This window comes from Electrophorus electricus, chromosome 19 (genome assembly GCF_013358815.1).
Source record: "Electrophorus electricus isolate fEleEle1 chromosome 19, fEleEle1.pri, whole genome shotgun sequence".
In the NCBI taxonomy this organism is placed as follows: Eukaryota; Metazoa; Chordata; class Actinopteri; order Gymnotiformes; family Gymnotidae; genus Electrophorus; species Electrophorus electricus.
Genome location: NC_049553.1, coordinates 9,784,074 through 9,792,055, shown reverse-complemented (window position 1 = coordinate 9,792,055; position 7,982 = coordinate 9,784,074).

Here is a 7,982-nt window from a genome sequence, read left to right as displayed (position 1 = left end):
GAATCCTGGATCCACTTTTTAATTTATTTTTAATTACAGTCATTAGAAAATCTTTCTCTCTTTCGGTTCATTCTTCTTATTGTTTGGCACACACATCTATAAGCATATATCACAGACAAGTAGTATTCGCTACTTCTCTGATGCACTTCTCTGATCGTCTAATGGGCAGAAGTGTAGAACAGCACGCACAAACACCGACCACACACACACACACACACACACACACACACACACACACACACACACACACAGAGGAAGAATGGGCCACATTTATATGCCGTTCTGGTGTGTCCATTCCAAGCATAGTGGATGGTGGAATTCAGCAGAGACAAGAAGATCTCTGTTCTTTGATGGAAACACTAGAGAAGAACCTCTCTCTATCTCTCCCTCTGTCCTGCTCTCTCTCCTTCTCTCTCTGTCTCTCTGGCCCAAATAACAGACATGGATAGCTCACAGTGTCATTGGGGAGTTTTGTAATGGATGGAACTCACTGTTACTGCCCTTGCACTGAGCTGATTTGTCATCAAAGTTGTTTTCACCCACCAAAAAATTCTTTTCCAGAGCTCATGTATGTCTGTGTCAGGCTGTGTGGGTGTGTGTGGACGTGGGTGTGTGTGAGAAAGCCAAAGCTAGAGAAAGAGGGTGATTTATTTCTGTGCAGAGCTGTCTCCATTAAGCATGTGTATGTTTGTGTGTCAATGGCAATGCCTGGAGGCAGTGTTGTTCATTCATATGGAAGCAGCAGATCGATGGGCTCTAATTGATTTGCAATGGGCTGATTAAACACAGGGAGACAGGTGGCCCTGTCATTGAGAGGACCCTGTGTGTTTGTGTTTGTGTGTGTGTGTGTGTGTGTGTGTGTGTGTGTGTGTGTGTGTGTGTGTGTGTGTGTGTGTAGAGATGGTGTTTCAGAAGGGGACTCTGAGGTCACACACCAATCAAATCCTAGAATGGAAACCCTGGCAAAATGGGTTGATGGGGGTCAAGACAAAGTGTGTGTAGGTGTATGTATGTGAGAGAGAGCGATGGATGTGTCCTGTGCGGGTGTCTCTGGTGGGTGGAGCTGGACACCAGGCCCCTGTGTTCTTCCATTTTCTGTCTCTTATTGATTTCTGCTGCTCCAGAGTTGAAGCCTTTCACAATCTCTGCACAGTCCAATCAAAATGGCAACATTTTGATTACTCTTCATTCCAGAGTCACGGCGTCCTTTTCGTCTGTGTCCTAGTGTGTGTATTGCACTGTCAGGCTCGTTGTCCTTGCATGCACGTGACGGTGTGCAACTGTGTTTATATCCGTAGCCTAGACAGGTGTGGGGTGAACCTGGCTGTGTACACGTAACTGGATGTTAGGACTACTGACAGAGGAAGACTGCTATTACAGAGACATACGCTCACACATGCACACGAGGCACAGGATTCTGCCTCTTTTATCTGTGGTGTGGTGGGTAAGTTATTGCTGGCCATCTTGCAATTGCACTCCCTGAGGTTTGCATTCCCAGTGGTGTGTGTGCGCGTGCGTGTCTGTGACAGCACCCGTAAGTGTGTACATAATCTCTTTGTTTTGTTGTTTTATTGTGATGAATGTCTCCACCATAATGGGAAAGCATACTTGCTGGTTTCCATCACATATCATTTGGCTTTTATTTGAAAACTAAAAGAGTCTAGAGATTGGTTGGTTTGTTTCCTGAGATTCAGTGGAGAACTCCAGATAGTAGTACAGCAGCTCTAAAGAGTGTCTTTTAGTGTATGTTCCCCTGGTCTACGGCAGAGTGCTGATGCTCCTGTCTGTGCTGAGCACTTTGTCCTCTCCTAATTCTTACTCACTCTTTTTGTCTACTGTGTTCAATATTGTCTTTATCGCACAGGCTTGTATTTTAAGGTTAGACGAAGGTCACTTAATCATTAAAACCTTGAAATACACATGCAGATTCTCTCTCACTCTCTCTCTGGCCCTCTTGGCCTCTTGTGCTCTCTGTTTCTGTCAGCGTGTGGAACAGAGAAACAGAGCAAATCAGACCAAACTACTAGGACAAACAGACATTGTAGATTGCTCAAATATACGCGAGATAAAGTTGGACAGTCACCCATGTGCGTGCGTGCTCTTCGGTGTACAGACCTCCTGCGGTGCAGTAAGATCTGTCTCGGAGCTGAACATGGATCACCTGGCTGCCGGCGGGAATAACAGGCTTCTGATTCCCCAGTGACAGAGAAGCAACTGGCAGTGTAATCTGTCTGATTAGGGTGTGTTTGAGTTCAGCCTGGATGAGGTACAGAGCTGCAGGTGGAGAGAGATGTCCTTCAGAGTGCTGACCAGTGACCTTTATGGTGGGTAACTGTTATAGTTAAATTTAGTTATTCTTTCCAGTGCAAGCAGTTCTCATTTGAATATCTCTGAATAATATTCAAGAATATTACTAGTAATCGTCTCCAGGTGTCTGAAGTGCAATGCAGATTTTATTGAATATTCTATTGAATTTACAGGTATGGCATCTTTTATCCTCACTGATTTTAACTATTTTATGATTGCTAATTTTAACATGCATATTGACAGTCCCCAAAACGACTATGCCAAGGACCTGCACCATGTTGGACACTCTGGGTGTCCTGCAGCTTGTGTCTGGGAGCACACACTGCTGCAGTCACATCCAGGATGTGGCTATCTCCAAGAGTCTCAACATATCAGCCTCTGTTCAAGATGCAGCCATTATCAGGTCATTACTGTGTGTTCCTTGATATGCGGGCCTCTCTAGAACTCGGCACTAGATGCATTAGGTTTAGGAAGAGGTTCATAATTGACAGCACAGCCGTGCTTTCCTTGAGCAAAATGTTCACGACACTGCGCAGACTGCTGACGAGCTGCTAGACAACTTGGACTCCAAAGCCGTTGGTGTTAACAATGAGCTTGCACAAGTTGAAAATTAAAACCACGTCATGTCAACCAAAAGCATCACTGAGAAATGCTGCCGCAGTTCAAATCGAAAGGAGAAAACTAAGGCTGAACGCATGTGGCATAAACTAAGGCTTCGGATTCAAAAGGAAATCTTCAAAGACAGGCTGCATGATTACAATACATCATGCAAATCAAGACACTCCATTGTCTCCAACATTAGCAACAATAACATTAACAATTGCAAAATACTCTTCACCATTGCTGACAAACTACCAGATTCACATATGGACCCTGAATTAGCATCAACTGAGCGATGTAAAACGTTTGCGTCCTTTTTTAGCACTAAAATCCACAGTATCAGACAAGCCATGAGTACGTCCATCTATCCTTTCAATGACCACATATGTAATGGCTATTATGATCGCATTTAGTGCTATTAATAATGACACTGTAATCGATACAGGGACAAGAAGTCATCCAGCTGCAGACTCAGTACCCTACTGGCCATCTTTTTAAAGAATGCGTTTCCCTCAGTAGCAGCCAACGGAGTTCAGATAGCAAACGCCTCACTCGTGTCTGGAGTTTCTCCTAAAACACTGAAAACTGCAGTTGTGAAGGCTCTCCTAAAAAAAGAAAAAAGGGAAAATCTGGAAGCAACCCTGTTAAGTAATTACAGACCCATTTTAAATCTACCGTTCATTGGGCAAATCATTGAGAAAATCGTCTTTAACCAAATTACTGACTTTCTATCCATAAATAGCTGCCTAGACAAATTTCAGTCGGGATTTCAGCCTATTCTATTCATAGTCCTGTTACTGCTCTAATTAAATTAATGACATTCGTTTAAATGTAGATGCTGGGAGGGTATCAGTTATACTTCCATTTGATCGCAGTTCAGCCTTTGATAACATTAACAATACAACTCTTATAGACTTTTGAGGTGTGTTGGGCTCTCTGGGATGGATCAGTTCATACCTACAAGGCAGGGATTACTCGTTGAAATACAAACAATGTTCCTGAAAGAGTACCAGTGACCTGTGCTGTGTCTCATGGTTCAGTTCTTGGGCCGATCTTATCAAATTTATCCATGCTTCCTCATGGCCAAATTGTTCAAGATTTTGCGCTTTCTTACTGCAGCTATGCAGACTGCACTCAGATTTACTTAGCCATCTCCCCACAGCTATATTCCCTTCCACACACTTTGTAGGTGCCTTAAGCTCCAAACTAACTGGGTGGGCCAAAACCCAGATAGATAAAACAGATTATATTATTATACTTGGGAACAGTAATGAGAAGCACAGACTAGATGCCTGTTTGGAATCAAAAGCCCTGGAATCTAAAGCGCTATCTCATAACCTTGGCATACTAATAGACTCTGATCGCAGTTTTAGGAGTATTAACAAATCAGTTACCTTTATCAGCATTTTGTCACCTTGAGAGCACTGAAAAGATCAGAGGTTTCCTGACTAAACCACACATAGAGAAACTCATCAATGCTTTTGTTTCTAGCAGAATTGATTACTGTAATGCTCTCCTAACAGGACGCCCAGAAAAGACAATCAAACAGCTTCAGCTGATTCCAAATGCAGCTGCCAGAGTTCTCACTATGAGCAAAAGAAGAAAACACATTACCCATATCCTTCAGTCCTTACGCTGAATACCAGTGTGCTGCAGACTTTAGGGTTTTATTACTGGTCTGTACATCACTTAATGGTGTAGGACCAGTGCATCTATCTGATATGCTGCAGCAATATGGGCCAAGCAGAACCCTCAGACCAGTAGGAAGTAGTCAGGAAGTCCTGCCCAAGGTACAGACTAAGCATGGAGAGGCAGTTGTTAAATGGAACCAGTTGACAGAGAGTATTAGAAGGCCCCTGATACTGGAGGCTTTTCAATTTGTACTAAATACTTATTTAATCTGACAAATAAGAACTGACTGACATGTTTGACAGTGGAAAAACGATGAACATATCAGTCAGTAGAAGAATAAAAATATTGCAGTCTGTTCAATTTTGTAATTTTTAGACCACATAAAATAATATCCTATTTTCTCAGGCTTTGGAAATGTAAGCTCTTCCAAGACCTTTTGATGTGAAAATGTTTCATACTGGTTGAGCCCTGTTGTAGGCTCACGTACACTTTAGCATCGCAGGTGTACATTTATCACCGGTGAGTGTGTGTTGCTCCATCCATCCATTCGCACACCCACATAGGATGTCATCTGTGGCTCAGTCAGGTCTCCGTTATCCCGCCGAGGAAACACCAGCTGCCTGTTGAGTATTTCATTAAGAATCACACCGTTATCAAAAACATTCTGTATTACTGATTATCTGAGAATTGTCACCATTGGTTGTCTTTGTTTGTACTCCGCTGCCTTGTGCACATGGCAACAAGCTCACTTCCTTCCCCAGCTCCCACTATTCGAAGGGATTTGTGTAAATTCGGACAGTACAGAGACACCTGGATAGATTAATACAATTTTTACGTAACATGCATGCACATACACACTTACACACATGCCTACATACACACATGCAGACACGCACACAAAGAAGCATGGTTTTTATTTTTTTAACATGTCAAAGTAAAAATAGTGGTGCTGTCACTGTGCTGTACCCAGCTGCTTGCGTTCGGATGCCACAAGCTGCTCCAATCGAACTGGGAGCGACACGGAGTGCGCGTGAGCCTGCTAAACCAGGCCGCATCTCCCACACACTCATGTACAGAAACCCAGAAACAGAAGGAGGCTTTGGAGCCAAAATGGCTACTCCTGACTGGTCCGACCCGTTTTAACACCCGCCTAGTTCCAGAGGAAAGACTAATTCCGAATGCCGAAGTGTTCACGTGACCTGTGACATCAGCCTGGCCAGCCACGCTGTGCACTGCAGTGCTCAGAGCCGCTCTATCTGCCATGGCCTCCTTTGGGTCTTCCTCCTCTCTGCTGCCTGCTCCTCCTCCTGCTCCTCCTCCTCCTCCTCCTCCCTTTCCCTCTCCCTCCTTCACACGCTGCTCTGGCCCCGGGGTCGTTGCGCGAGGGGGGCGTGGGCGGGCGCCTCCTTCTGCACCCTCATCCGAGCGGAAGCGGCCGTCGCCGCCAGTGCCGTCGCAGGCAGGTTGCCACGGAGACAGGTGAGGTGTGGAGCGTTTTGCGAAACTGACACATCCCTGCTGCACGCGAGCACACACGCTCGCGCGCCTGCGCGGAGGAGCGGAGCGCACCCTGTCCGCTGGGCTCCAGCCGGGCCTGCCTGGCTGGCTGGTTATGTAGGTCACAGAGGGTAATGGAAGCAGCAGGCCGGGCCGGGCAGGCGGCGGCCTCCTGCTGCCGCTGAGCTGATTGGCGAGCCTCTCCAGCGCTGCAGGGCCCCACCGCTCCAGATGGGGTGCCGCAGTGGGCCGGCAGCGGGGAGGCCACTCAGACCCGGCCCACAGAGAGAGAGAGGGGAAGAGAGAGAGAAAGAAAGGAAGGAAGAGGAGGAGAGAGCCCTTTCTTCTGTACTCAGATCAGTGAGGCGAGTGTTTTCCAAACAGGAGAGGTAGAAGATTGCTGCTCCCCTGCTCACTCTCTCTCACTGCAGGAGCTAATGCAGAGTGAGTTAGTACTCTGCTGTCTCTCTCACCTAATGGGCTCTCTCATCAGACAAGGGCCCACCTGTTATAGATTCCGAGAGGAGTGTAGGAAAAATAGAAAAGACGGAGGCAAGGAGACTGAGAAAAGGACAGAGGGAGAAAGAGAGAGGGGAGGAGAGGGGGACATTTAGCATTATGTCGGTGATGAAGGACCAGCTCTGGGGTGTCACTCATCGCTTCCTACCTTTTCACCACTGCAGTAGTGGTGATCATCGCTGTTACTGTCACAGTCAACACTGAGGATATCAGCCCCCAGGCAGAGGGGTTGAGGGGTGAGAAGACGATACTGAGAGAGATAAGGAGAGAGGGCAGTGAAGGAGAAAAATAAAAGAAATTAAATGAAAGAACCTTTAGAAAAACACGGATAAACACTTGACACGGTTTTCTCAGCCAATTTCCCTCGACAGGCTATTTCTTGGGCAGCTGGCGTCACGTTTTTGTGCTTTGCCATTCTTCATGGCGCTCGGCGGCGTTTCATTAATCCGCTTCTCCCCGAAGGCTGACTCTGTCGCTCACGAGAGGGATCAGGGGCGGGGCGGCTCGCGGGTCTTAAATATGAGGCGGGGGCGCCCCGTTGGACCGCCACCGTGCCGCTCGTCGCCTGAGCTGCTGCCGTCGGCGCTGTGGTAATCCTGTGTCAAAAGCCGCACATGGAACCTGAAGGGTCCGGAGGAAGATGCCCGCTCACCGGAAGCTGGACGCTTCCAAGCCGTGCTGTGAGCGTTGGCACTCTGCTGTAGGCCGAAGCTGTTCTTCGCTAATGAGCAGCAGCCCTCGGTGCTGAGGCGCGTTGGCAACGGCACCCCGTGCCTCTCCCCAGCTCAGGAGCGCAATCAGCAGCCGCCGGACCGAGCTGTTGTTTGGGTGGGAGCAGCGAGCGATGTGTGAGTTGCTGAGTTAAAGTGTGGATCAAAAAGAGCTGGGGTGGACACTGCACTGTCCCTCGGTGCCGAGATGAAACGAGCTTCCCTGGGTTCTCAGTTCGTTGCCTAAAGAAAATCCATTTTATACATGATGTCAGAAATCTTTGACATAATAATTGATCTTTTTAAAGTTCCATAGCCACTGTGTTACTGCCTGTCAAGCAGCTCATGCCAGGTCAATACATATATAATTACGTGAACTACATTTCCCATCACCCACCTTGGCTTTTCTAGGGTGCCACCCTCTTCTTCTGCCTGTCATCCTCCCACACCTTCTGCGGCCGCTTGCCTCTCTATTTAATTAACCCATTGATCAGTGGGCTCATAAATTAGGCCTCCTCAGAAAGGCTGGCAAGCCTTCCACCTTCTCTCTCTCTCTCTCTCTCTCTTGCTCTCTCTATCCACTCCCTCCTCCATCCTCCTTCTTTTCCTATGACAGTCAAGAGTGGAAGTGGAGGAATCCCCTCTACCGCGTTAGACGTGTCAAGGTTAAGGTACAGGGGCATTGTTCGCCTGTGCTGCGCTACAGAGCATCCAGGG